This window comes from Amblyraja radiata, chromosome 30 (genome assembly GCF_010909765.2).
Source record: "Amblyraja radiata isolate CabotCenter1 chromosome 30, sAmbRad1.1.pri, whole genome shotgun sequence".
NCBI classification, from domain to species: domain Eukaryota; kingdom Metazoa; phylum Chordata; class Chondrichthyes; order Rajiformes; family Rajidae; genus Amblyraja; species Amblyraja radiata.
This window is the reverse complement of record NC_045985.1, coordinates 1,293,394-1,305,936: the sequence shown is the minus strand read 5'-3', so window position 1 is coordinate 1,305,936 and position 12,543 is coordinate 1,293,394. Positions and strand designations below refer to the sequence as shown.

The 12,543-nt window shown below is 47.9% G+C and overlaps 1 non-coding gene across 1 annotated transcript; it reads left to right on the top strand.

The window, feature by feature from the left end:
• Positions 1 to 11,550: 11,550 nt before the first annotated feature.
• On the top strand, positions 11,551 to 11,623 carry trnak-cuu. Its single transcript has one exon. It is a non-coding gene; the product is annotated as a tRNA-Lys (tRNA).
• The last annotated feature ends 920 nt before the right edge of the window (positions 11,624 to 12,543 follow it).

Sequence of the window (12,543 nt, the reverse complement as noted above, 5' to 3'; positions counted from 1 at the left end):
CAACAGTGGGCTTTGTTTTGGCCCAATGAAGAGGGCGGATCAATACAAGGATGAGTCTAGTTTTGTTTATGAGTGTTAAGTGTACTAGGGAACAGTGACAAGTTGTTTTTTATGGCATGCTACCCATTCGACGGGGAGACTATACATGATTACAATCAAGCCGTCAACAGAGTAGAGTTGCAATATAAAGGGAATAACGTTGAGTGCAGGAGGGAGCCCACACAGGGTCACAGGGAGAACGTACATACTCCACACAGACAGCACCCGAGGTCAGGATCGAACCCGGGTCCCTGGTGCTGTAAGGCAGCAACTCTACCACTGGGCCACCCTAGATCTCTCATCCACTTGAGACCACACCTGGAGTATTGTGTGCAGTTTTGGTCTCCAAATGTGAGGAAGGACATTCTTGCTATTGAGGGAGTGCAGCGTAGGTTCACCAGGTTAATTCCCGGGATGGCGGGACTGTCAAATGCTGAGAGAATGGAGCGTCTGGGCTTGTATTCACTGGAGTTTAGAAGGATGAGAGAGGATTGTATCGAAACATATAAGATTATTAAGGGTTTGGACACACTAGAGGCAGGAAACATGTTCCCGATGTTGGGGGAGTCCAGAACCAGGGGCCAAACAGTTTAAGAATAAGGGGTCAGCCATTTAGAACTGAGATGAGGAAACACTGTTTCACACAGAGAGTTGTGAGTCTGTGGAATTCTCTGCCTCTGAGGGTGGTGGAGGCTGGTTCTCTGTCTGCTTTCAAGAAAGAGCTAGATAGGGCTCTTAAGGATGGATAATATGGGGAGAAGGCAGGAACGGGGTACTGATTGGGGATGATCAGCCATGATCACAGTGAATGGCGGTGCTGGCTCGAAGGGCCGAATGGCCTACTCCTGCACCGATTGTCTATTGGGTGCAGGAGGAAACCCAACGATCACAGGGAGAGCGTACAAACTCTGCACAGACAGCACCCGAGGTCAGGATCGAACCCGGGTCCCTGGTGCTGTAAGGTAGCACGTCTACCATTGGGCCACCCTAGATCTCTCATCCACTTGTAAATAATCCATAGCCTCACCCCTCCTGATCAACGTTACTCCTCCATGACATTGCAAGCCAACATCTTCAATTCCCCAGCTCCAGAGATTCTCCCGGCTGATGGTTTTTTCCGCAATGATCTTTCCATTTTGCAATGTTCCGTTGGGATTTGCCAGGGTGGATGAGATACTTCTCAGCCCAGGAAAAGTTGGGTATTTGATACAAAGGGCGTTTTTTTTCCTGGGCACTGGCTCTGACTGTCCATCGGGAGGGTCTGGTCTCAGACAATGCTCAGAATATCAGTGATGTAACAGGACATGCTGCAGACAGGGCAGCAAGATCAACGGAGACTGGAAACATGGACAATGACTTCCTTTCCTTCTCATAGAGTCTTACAGCACAGAAACATGCCCTTTAGACAATCAGTACAGGAGTAGGCCATTCGGCCCTTCCAGCCAGCACCGCCATTCAATGTGATCATGGCTGATCATCCCCAATCAGTACCCCGTTCCTACCTTCTCCCCATATCCCCTGACTCCGCTATCTTTAAGAGCCCTATCTAGCTCTCTCTTGAAAGTATCCAGAGAACCGGCCTCCACCGCCCTCTGAGGCAGAGAATTCCACAGACTCACAACTCTCTGTGTGAAAAAGTGTTTCCTCATCTCCGTTCTAAGTGGCTTACCCCTTATTCTTAAACTGTGTGGCCCCTGGTTCTGGACGCCCCCAACATCAGGAACATGTTTCCTGACTCTAGCGTGTCCAAACCCTTAACAATCTTATATGTTTCAGTAAGATCCCCTCTCATCCTTCTAAACTCCGGAGTGTACAAGCCCAGCCGCTCCATTCTCTCATCATATGACAGTCCCGCCATCCCTGGAATTAACCCTTTAGCCCAAGGGTTCCCAACCAGGGGGGTAAATTTACCCAGGGGGCACATTTGTTGGTTCTGGATTTATAGATATTTTTTCTCATTGACTGACTGTGTTTGGTTCTGCTATACCCGTATCTGTTTATCATTAGTTGTTCATAAATAAGTGAAATAACATTTAATGTGTGCTATTAAAGTTGCCGGGGTAAACAAGATGAAAAAAGTTGGGAACCCCTGCTTTAGTCCAACTTGCATATACCAACCAACATGTCCCAGCTACACTAGTCCCACCTGCCTGCGTTTGGCCCATATCCCTCTAAACCTGTCCTATCCATGTACCTGTCTAACTGTTTCATAAACGTTGGGATAATCCAAGCCTCAACTACCTCCTCTGGCAGCTTGTTCCATACACCCACCACCCTCTGTGTGAAAAAGTTACCCCTCAGATTCCTATTAAATCTTTCCCCCTTCATCTTAAACCTATGTCCTCTGGTTCTCGATTCACCTACTCTGGGCAAGAGACACTGTGTGAATTCCTCTCATGATTTTACACGCCTCTGTAAGATCTCCCCTCATCCTCCTGCGCTCCAAGGAATAGAGTCACAGCCGACTCATCCTCTCCCTGCAGCTCAAGGCCCTCGAGTCCTGGCAACATCCTCGTAAATCTTCTCTGTACCCTTTCCAGCTTGACAATATCTTTCCTATAACATGGTGCCCAGAACGGAACTCAACCTTAAAGTAAGTGTGGCCTCTTGCGGAATCCAAAGAGGGGCTGGAAATTTGTCAAATTCCTTTATAGGATGTGAGCAACATAGAAACCTCGAAAATAGTTGCAGGAGAAGGCCATTTTAAGAATAAGGGGTAAGCCATTTACAACGGACACGAGGAAACACTTTTTCTCACAGAGAGTTGTGAGTCTGTGGAATTCTCTGCCTCAGAGGGTGGTGGAGGCCTGTTCTCTGTATACTTTCAAGAGAGAGCTAGATAGGGCTCTTAAAGATAGCGGAGTCAGGGGATATGGGGAGAAGGCAGGAACGGGGTACTGATTGGGGATGATCAGCCATGATCACATTGAATGGCGGTGCTGGCTCGAAGGGCTGAATGGCCTACTCCTTTGTTTATTGTCTATTGTCTATTGGCCCTTCGACCCAGTACTTCCGTCCAATATGATCATACCTGATCATCCAAAATCGACAGTAGACAAAAATGCTGGAGAAACTCAACAGGTGAGGCAGCATCTATGGAGCGAAGGAATAGGTGACGTTTCAGGTCGAGACATTTATTCAGGGTCTGAAGAAGGGTCTCGATCCAAAACACCACCTATTCCTTCGCTCCATAGATGCTGCCTCACCCGCTGAGTTTCTCCAGCATTTTTGTCTGCTGTCGATTTTTCCAGCATCTGTAGTTCTTTCTTAAACATCCAAAATCTGAAAACAGTACCCTGCTTTCTCCCCATATCCCTTGATTCCTTTAGCCCAAAGAACTAAATGTAACTCTAAATCTAGCATCATCACAGGCAGCATTGTGTGAGAATGTTATTGCTTTCAGGCGCAGCGGTAGAGTTGCTGCCTCACAGCGCCAGAGACCTGGGATCAATACTGCCTACAGGTGCTGTCTGTACGGAGTTAGCATGTTCTTCCTGTGGCCACGTGGGGTTTCTCCAGGTTCTCCGGTTTCCTCCCACATTGCAAAGATGTGCAAGTTTGGTTCATTGGCTTCTGTAAATTGTCCCCAAATTTGTAGGATAGTGCTTGTGAATTGGTTGATTCAGACTTGGTAGGCCGATGAGCCTATTTCTACACTGTATCTCTCAATGAACTAAACTAGGTATTATGAGAGAGAGGTGATCGTTTTGCTGAACACCTCCACTCAGTCCGTCTTAACCAAACTGATCTCCCGGTGGCTCAGCACTTCAACCTCCTCCCATTCCCAATCCGACCTTTCTGTCCTGGGCCTCCTCCATTGTCAGAGTGAGGCCCACTGTAAATTGGAGGAGCAGCACCTCATATTTTGCTTGGGTAGTTTACTCCCCAGCGGCATGAACATTGACTTCTCTAACTTCAGATAGCCCTTGCTTTCCCTCTCCCTCCATCCCCTCCCCCTTCCCAGTTCTCCCACTGTCTCCGCCTCTTCCTTTCTTTTTTCCGCCCACTTCCACCCGACATTAATCTGAAGAAGGGTCTCGACCCGAAACGTCGCCAATTCCTTCTCTTCATAGATGCTGCCTCACCCGCTCCGTTTCTCCGGCATTTTCTGTCTACCTAACTATTATGAAAACTTGTTTGTACGCACCTACATCAGATGGTGGCCAACTAGGAAAAGGGGAGATGCAGCGAGACCTGGGTGTCATGGTACACCAGTCATTGAAAGTAGGCATGCAGGTGCAGCAGGCAGTGAAGAAAGCGAATGGTATGTTAGCTTTCATAGCAAAAGGATTTGAGTATAGGAGCAGGGAGGTTCTACTGCAGTTGTACAGGGTCTTGGTGAGACCACACCTGGAGTATTGCGTACAGTTTTGGTCTCCAAATCTGAGGAAGGACATTATTGCCATAGAGGGAGTGCAGAGAAGGTTCACCAGACTGATTCCTGGGATGTCAGGACTGTCTTATGAAGAAAGACTGGATAGACTTGGTTTATACTCTCTAGAATTTAGGAGATTGAGAGGGGATCTTATAGAAACTTACAAAATTCTTAAGGGGTTGGACAGGCTAGATGCAGGAAGATTGTTCCCGATGTTGGGGAAGTCCAGGACAAGGGGTCACAGCTTAAGGATAAGGGGGAAATCCTTTAAAACCGAGATGAGAAGAACTTTTTTCACACAGAGAGTGGTGAATCTCTGGAACTCCCTGCCACAGAGGGTAGTCGAGGCCAGTTCATTGGCTATATTTAAGAGGGAGTTAGATGTGGCCCTTGTGGCTAAGGGGATCAGAGGGTATGGAGAGAAGGCAGGTACGGGATACTGAGTTGGATGATCAGCCATGATCATATTGAATGGCGGTGCAGGCTCGAAGGGCCGAATGGCCTACTCCTGCACCTAATTTCTATGTTTCTATGTTTCTATGTTAAGGTGTCAGGGGTTATGGGGAGATTGGGGTTGAGAGGGAAAGCTAGAACAGCCATGATTGAACGACGGAGTAGATGAGGCGAATAGCCTAATTCTGTTTTTATGTTTTTATGTTCACAATGACAAAGTCCAGGTTAATTTGATTGAGGTATTTAAAATGATAAAGCAATTACAATGTAGGTACAAGTAGGGAATTTCCAGGCCTCCAGAATTATCCTCAATCGGACTTTGCTGGCTTTACCTTGCACTAAACATTATTCTCTTATCCTGTATCTATACACTGTAAATGACTCGATTGTAATCATGTATTGTCTTTCCGCTGACTGGATAGCATGCACAAAAGCTCCACACTGTACTGTAGCCAGGCAGTGAAGAAAGCTAATGGCATGTTGGACTTCATTGCGAGAGGATTTGAGTTTGGGAGCAAGGAGGTCCTTTTGCAGTTGTACAGGGCCCTTGTGAGACCACACCTGGAGTATTGTGTACAGTTTTGGTCTCATAATTTGAGGAAGGACATTCTTGCTATTGAGGGAGTGCAGCGTAGGTTCACCAGGTTAATTCCCGGGATGGCGGGACTGTCATACGCTGAGAGAATGGAGCAGCTGGGCTTGTACACTCTGGAGTTTAGAAGGATGAGAGGGTATCTTATTGAAACATATAAGATTGTTAAGGGATTGGACACGCCAGATGCACAAAAATGTTCCCGATGTTGGGGGAGTCCAGAACCAGGGGCCACAGTTTAAGAATAAGCGGTAAGCCATTTAGAACTGAGATGAGGAAATACCTTTTCACACAGAGAGTTGTGAATCTGTGGAATTCTCTGCCTCGGAAGGCAGTGGAGGCCTATCACTGGATGCATTCAAAATAGTTAGATTGAGCTCTTGGGGCTAGTGGAATGAAGGGATATGGGGAGACGGCAGGAATGGGGTACAGATTGTAGATGATCAGCCATGATCATATTGATCATCTTAAAGGATTGGACAGGCTAGATGCAGGAAAATATTGGGGGAGTTCAGAATGAGGGGTTCACGGATTAAGAATAAGGGGTAGGCCATTTCATTTCAGACTGAGATGTGGAAAAACATTCTTCACCCAGAGAGTTGTGAATCTGGGGAACTCTCTGCCACAGAAGGTAGTGGAGTCCAATTCACCGCATGTTTTCAAAAGAGAGTTTGATTTAGCTCTTAGGGCTAACGGAATCAAGGGAAATGACGAAAAAGCAGGAACGGGGCACTGATTGTGGATGATCAGCCATGATCATATTGAATGGCGGTGCTGGCTCAACAGGCCGAATAGCCTACTCCTGCACCTATGTTTCTATGGTAGAAACATAGAAACATAGAAAATAAGTGCAAGAGGAGGCCATTCGGCCCTTCGAGCTAGCTCTGCCATTCATTGTGATCATGACTGATCGTCCCCTATCAATAACCCGTGCCTGCCTTCTCCCCATATCCCTTGACTCCACTAGCCCCTAGAGCTCTATCTAACTCTCTCTTAAATCCATCCAGTGATTTGGCCTCCACTGCCCTCTGTGGCAGGGAATTCCATAAATTCACAACTCTCTGGGTGAGAAAGTTTTTTCTCACAGTCTTAAATGACCTCTCCTTTATTCTAAGACTGTGGCCACTGGTTCTGGACTCGCCCAACATTGGGAACATTTTTCCTGCATCTAGCTTGTCCAGTCCTTTTAATTTTATATGTTTCTATAAGAAACCCCCTCATCCTTCTAAACTCCAGTGAATACAAGCCTCGTCTTTTCAATCTTTCCTCATGTGACAGTCCCGCCATCCCAGGGATCAATCTCGTGAACCTATGCTGCACTGCCTCAATCACAAGGATGTCCTTCCTCAAATTAGGAGACCAAAACTGTACACAATACACCAGATGTGGTCTCACCAGAGCCCTAGACAACTGCAGAAGAACACGTGACAATAAATTATACTGAACTAAGGAGGCCAGAATGAGGTCCACATCAGTGTACTGGGTGCAAGTTAACACCTGTAGTAGTGCAGCATTCCCTCATCCCTGGCACTCTCCTCCTCCAACGTGTGCTGAAACACTTAACTAGTTTTCCGGCTCGTGATGTTCTAGTTCCAAGAATCACTTCCCCGCCAGCCAAGACTGACACCAGCTCAGGTTTTCTAATCCGCTGTTGTTCTGGCTGGGCTCTGCAGACGCTGAGCTGAATTGCTTTCCTGGCTGCATTGTGTGAGGTGCAAGAATATTTCAAGCGGTCTCTGAAATTCACATTCTGAGGACATCATCTCGGGTTAATCTGCAAACAAAGGATGATACGCTTCCGAAGGGAAGTCGGGATAATCCAGGAAGCTGCAGAGCATTCCGTCTGGCCCGAGTTGTCGGGAAGCTACACAGAGGATTCCTCAGGATAGGAATTCCACCCGTTTGGAAGGGATGGGCTAATTAGGGACGTACAATAGACAATAGGTGCAGGAAGAGGCCATTCGGCCCTTCGAGCCAGCACCACCATTCAATGTGATCAGGGCTGATCATCCCCAATCAGTACCCCGTTCCTGCCTTCTCCCCATATCCCCTGACTCCACTATCTTTAAGAGCCCTATCTAACTCTTGAAAGTATCCAGAGAATCGGCCTCCACCGCCCTCTGAGGCAAAGAATTCCACAGACTCACCACTCTCTGTGTGAAAAAGTGTTTCCTCGTCTCCATTCTAAATGGCTTACCCCTTATTCTTAAACTGTGTGGCCCCTGGTTCTGGACTCCCCCAACATTGGGAACATGCTTCCTTCCTCTAGCGTGTCCAAACCCTTAATAATCTTATATGTTTCAATAAGATACCCTCTCATCCTTCTAAACTCCAGAGTGTTCAAGCCCAGCTACTCCATTCTCTCAGCATATGACAGTCCCGCCATCATAACCTTTTCTGTAGCTGGCCATGTCCAAATAACCGAGTTTTTGAGGAGATGACGTAGGTGATTGATGAGGGTAGGGCAGTGGATGTTGTCTACGTGGACTTCAGTAAGGCCTTTGACCAACACATCACTCCAGCTCCCTCCCCCCTCCCTCCCCACAATCAGTCTGACCCGAAACATCACCTCATTGTGACCCAGACAAGGATTGAGCAGCCCAGCGAGCTCAGTAGGTGGAGTATGAGACGCTTAATCTCAGGGTCATGGGTTCAAGACCCACGCTGGGCAAATATTTTCTGAACCTCATTATCTCCAGAGATGCTGCCTGACCTGCTGAGTTACTCCAGAACCCTGTGTCTATGATTGCTAGCAATGATCTTCTGCAGTTATTTTTTTTATTACAAAAGGCATTTAATAAAGTCCCCCATGCTAGGCTGATCCAGAAGATTAAAATGCATGGGATCCTCTGTTAGTTGGTAGTTTCAATTAGAAACAGACGGACACATCGAGCCATGATGCAGCTTTATAGGGTGAGGCTGTATTTAGAATATTGTATACAGTTTGGTCAGCCCATTGCAGACAGGCTGTGGAAGCTTCAAACTGGCTACAGAAGAGGTTTATCAGAATGTTGAAACAAGGAACAGCAGATGCTGGTTTGCAAATAAAGACACAGAGTGCTGGAGTAACTCAGCGGGTCAGGCAGCATCTGTGGAGAACATGGATAGGTGACGTTTCACAGAGTGCTGGAGTAACTCAGCGGGTCAGGCAGCATCTGTGGAGAACATGGATAGGTGACGTTTCACAGAGTAGAGGGATATGGGGCAAATGTTGTGATATTGCCAGCCTCATCTACCTCCTCCTGCAGCTCATCCCAAATACCCACCACCCTCTGTGTAAACATAGTTGCCCCTCTGGTTCCTGCATTGGTTATCCCTTTTGATCTGTTGGTTTCCCACAAGAGGGACCACCCTCATATGTAGGGGCATTGTCCTCTGTTGAACTTCCTCTGCCTGCTTCCCTGTTAGTTCATCTCCTGGGCGATGGGGAGTGATGTGCACCATAAACCTCTCTGCTAGAGTTCACACTGAGTGATTTACAGGGAATAGCAGCATGGCGTTTACAATACTGGAGTTTACACTGTAAACCTGTAAATCGCCCAATGAAACTAGGCAGTTGTTTATTTTGTGAAGGAAATCAGCGGGTGGACTCTAGACTTGGCCAGGACATGACTGACCCTGACATGTGACATGAGGGGACAGTTGATGGCTTGCCAGTGACCAGTGGTCCCCCAGTGTCCAGTGACCACCCCAGTGATGGAGGGTCACGGTGGCGCAGCGGTAGAGTTGCTGCCTCACAGCGAATGCAGCGCCAGACACCCGGGTTCCATCCCGACTATGGATGCTCTCTATACGGAGTTTGCACGTTCTCCCTGTGTGGGTTTTCTCTGAGATCTTCGGTTTCCTCCCACACTCCAAAGACATGCAGGTTATTAGGTTAATTTGCTTGGTAAATGAAGAAAATTGCCCCTGGTATATGTCGGATAGTGTTAATAGAAACATAGAAAATAGGTGCAGGAGTAGAGGCCATTAAGCCCTTCGAGCCTACACTGCCATTCAATATGTTCGTGGCTGATCATCCAACTCAGTATCCTGTATCTGCCTTCTCTCCATACCCCCTGATCCCTTTAGCCAAAATGGCCACATCTAACTCCCTCTTAAATATAGCCAATGAACTGTGGCCTCAATGACCTTCTGTGGCAGAGAATTCCAGAGGTTCACCACTCTCTGTGTGAATTTTTTTTAATTCTCATCTCGGTCCTAAAAGACTTCCCCCTTATCCTTAAACTGTGACCCCTTGTCCTGGACTTCCCCAACATCGGGAACAATCTTCCTGCATCTAGCCTGTCCAACCCCTCAAGAATTTTGTAAGTTTCTATCAGATCCCCCCTCAATCTTCTAAATTCTAGCGAGTACAAGCCGAGTCTATCCAGTCTTTCTTCATATGAAAGTCCTGCCATCCCAGGAATCAGTCTGGTGAACCTTCTCTGTACTCCCTCTATGGCAAGAATGTCTTTCCTCAGATTAAGATGTGCGGGGATCGCTGGTCGGCACGGATCCGGTGGGCCGAAGGGCCTGTTTCCGCGCTGTATCTCTAAACTAAACTGATGTATCTGATCTATTTCGATGCAGAACAAAGCTTTTTTTTTTACTGTACCTTGATACACCCAAACTGAAACAAATGAAAGCGGATGTTCTAACTCTTCATCAGGTCGGATAGAGAGATATGAAATGAGTTAGTGTCACTTGTAGTTGATTTAAGGAAGGGTTATTTGATGGTTACCCTTGTGGGAGGTGGGGCTGGAGGTGGGGATGGGTCAGGTGAGTTGTGTTCAATGTTGGGCCCCAGATACAAAGCCTGTAATGCAGAAGCTGTTCCTGAACCTGGACGTTACAGTTTTCAGGCTCCTGTACCTTCTTCCCAATGGCAGTGGTGAAATGAGTGTGTGGCCAGACTATCCTTGATTGTACTTTGCTGGCTTTACCTTGCACTAAACATTTATTCCCTCATAAACAGGCGCAGGAGTAGGCCATTCGGCCCTTCCAGCCAGCACCGCCACTCAATGTGATCATGGCTGATCATCCCCAATCAGTACCCCGTTCCTGTCTTCTCCGCATATAGAAACATAGAAACATAGAAAATAGGTGCAGGAGTAGGCCATTCGGCCCTTCAAGCCTGCACCGCCATTCAATATGATCATGGCTGATCATCCAACTCAGTATCCTGTACCTGCCTTCTCTCCATACCCCCTGATCCCTTTAGCCACAAGGGCCACATCTAACTCCCTCTTAAATATAGCCAATGAACTGGCCTCAACTACCTTCTGCGGGAGAGAATTCCAGAGATTCACCACTCTCTGTGTGAAAAATGTTTTCCTCATCTCGGTCCTAAAAGATTTCCCCCTTATCCTAAACTGTTCTGGACTTCCCCAACATCAGGAACAATCTTCCTGCATCTAGCCTGTCCAACCCCTTAAGAATTTTGTAAGTTTCTATAAGATCACCCCTCAATCTCCTAAATTCTAGTGAGTACAAGCGAAGTCTATCCAGTCTTTCTTCATATGAAAGGCCTGACATCCCAGGAATCAGTCTCCTGTATCCCCTGACTGCTATTTTTAAGAACCCTATCTAGCTCTCTCTTGAAAGTATCCAGAGAACCGGCCTCCACCGCCCTCTGAGGCAGAGAATTCCACAGACTCACAACTCTCTGTGTAAAAAAGTGTTTCCTCGTCTCCGTTCTAAATGGTTTACCCCTTATTCTTAAACTGTGGCCCCTGGTTCTGGACTCCCCCAACATCGGGAACATGTTTCCTGCCTCTAGCGTGTCCAAACCCTTAATAATGTTATATGTTTCAATAACATCACCTCTCGTCCTTCTAAACTCCAGAGTATACAAGCCCAGCTGCTCCATTCTCTCAGCATACAACAGTCCCACCATCATAACTTTTTCTGCAGCTGGCCTTGTCTAGCTAACGATAGAGTTTTTGAGGAGATGACGAAGATGATTGATGTGGGTAGGGGCAGAGGATGTTGTCTACGTGGACTTCATTAAGGCATTTGACCAACACATCACTCCAGCTCCCCTCTCCCCTACCCACAGCCAGTCTGACCCGAAACATCACCTCATTGTGACCCAGACAAGGATTGAGCAGCCTGGCTAGCTCAGTAGGTGGAGCATGAGACTCTTAATCTCAGGGTCATGGGTTCAAGACCCACGCTGGGCGAATACTTTCTTAACCTCATTATCTCCAGAGACGCTGCCTGACCTGCTGAGTTACAAACACTTAACAGTCTTATATCACATTGGCGGTGCTGGCTCGAAGGGCCGAATGGCCTACTCCTGCACCTGTTGTCCATTGTCTATTGAAAGACCGAGGGGGTTCTGGCATGTACCTTGTCCACCTGTAGCTGGGACCGAACCGCTCTCCGCCCCAAGGTCCCTGGATTGAGATCTCCTCTCACATTCCCATTGCACTGTACAACTGGAGTTCATACACATGGACTTCCGATGATCTTGGCTGTGAACCAGCCAGCTCCTCATCTCGCATGGAACAATAAATATTCCCACTGGTTCCCAAGGACTCGCATCCAAACTGCATGATCTCACTCTTGAGCTTGGAAGGTGAAGTCATAGCATTTTGTGCATCGATTGAACCAACATTTTGGACCGACTTTAAGCTTTTTAAAGCTGCGAGTACTATCTCGTAAACCCGGCTGCCAATGGATCCTGGAGCTGCTCTGGAAAGGCCACCATGCAGCGGGCAGGATCTGTGGTGGATCTCAGGAGACCGCTCTGGTGGGAGTCAGTCTGAAGGGTCCCAGCCCGGAGCGTTGTCTGCCCACTCCCTCCACAGATGCTGCCTGTCCCGCTGAGTTACTCTGGCAGCTCGGACCCTCTCTTCCACCCTCAGTGTGACCCTCCCTCTCGCTCTCCACACAATATGACTCTCCCTCCTTACCTCTCTCCCTCTTGAGGTCTGCCCTCTCTCTTTCCCTCCTTCCCACAGTGTGTTCCTCCCTCCGTCTCTCCCCCCCCCCGTCTCCCCCCCTTCCCCCGTCTCTCCCCCCGTCTCTCCCCCCCTTCCCCCGTCTCTCCCCCTGTCTCTCCTCCCCCCCGTCTCTCTCCCCCCCGTCTCTCTACCCC